At 38.6% G+C, this 1,089-nt stretch overlaps 1 non-coding gene across 1 annotated transcript; it reads right to left on the bottom strand.

Annotated features, from left to right (window-relative positions):
• Window positions 1-222: 222 nt before the first annotated feature.
• On the bottom strand, window positions 223-329 carry LOC144240295 (U6 spliceosomal RNA). The gene has a single exon (XR_013337668.1). It is a non-coding gene; the product is annotated as a U6 spliceosomal RNA (small nuclear RNA).
• Window positions 330-1,089: the final 760 nt, after the last annotated feature.

Consider the following 1,089-nt stretch of genomic DNA (forward strand, 5'->3'; position numbering starts at 1 on the left):
CAAGAGTCTCTCTGACCCCACCTTGCTGACACATTGTTGCCAAATTTTCTCTTTTTTAAATCTTTTTATTTGAGTATAATTGGCACACAATGTTACATTCATTTCAGGTGTACAACATAGTGATTCAACAACTCTATACCTTACGCTATGTTCACCACAAATGTAGCTATCATCTGCCACCATACAACACTATTACAGTCACTGATTATGTTTCTTATGATGAAAAGTATGGAATGCTTCACAAACTTGGGTATCATCCTTGCACAGAGGCTTTGCTAATATTCTCCGTCTTGTTCCAGTTTTAGTACGTGTGCTGCCAAAGCGAGCACTGCTAAATACTTAATGCATCTATTTGTCCATGCTACTCTGTTCTGATTCCTTTGCTTGTCCTAGCATATTAAACCTCTAAGCCTGGCTTCCTAAATTCCCCATAAAATGACCCTAAACCATCCTTCCAGCCTTATCATCTACAACATCCTCAGTTAATTAAACATTCCAGACAAATTCTCTGTCCCTCCAAAGAATCCCTATGCTTGCTCAATTTCATTATTTTTTCATTTCCTTTGCATATGAAGACATCACTCACACAATCTATACCAAAAAATACTTTTAAAAAGTGATCTTTCCCTGACTTAATTCCCAACCTATATTTTGAGACATAATTTATATTATTGAGTTCCATCTATTTTTTTTAAAAAATATTTATTTATTTTGAGGAGACAGAGAGACAGAGTGCAAGCAGGGGAGGTACAGAGAGAGAGAAAGACACAGGATCTGAAGCAGGCTCCAGGCTCTGAGCCGTCAGACCAGACCCCAACACAGGGCTCAAACCCACAAAGTTCAGGTTCATGACTTGGGCTGAAGTCGGACGCTTAACCAACTGAGCCACCCAGGCACCCTTTCCTCTTTTTTTAAAGCTTCTAGTCAATTTCAAGTTCCTGGACAGTGGAATCATGTCTTGTTTTTCCTGGAATTACCTTTAATTCACCACCATACAGAAAAGTAGTAAAAATATGAATGGAAGAAGAAAGCTCTCCTGACAATATCCCACAGTGAATTAGAATCAAATTGAAAGGGTCTGGTTCTGCT

This window comes from Crocuta crocuta, unplaced genomic scaffold (genome assembly GCF_008692635.1).
Source record: "Crocuta crocuta isolate KB4526 unplaced genomic scaffold, BGI_CrCroc_1.0 scaffold176, whole genome shotgun sequence".
Taxonomy (NCBI): Eukaryota; Metazoa; Chordata; class Mammalia; order Carnivora; family Hyaenidae; genus Crocuta; species Crocuta crocuta.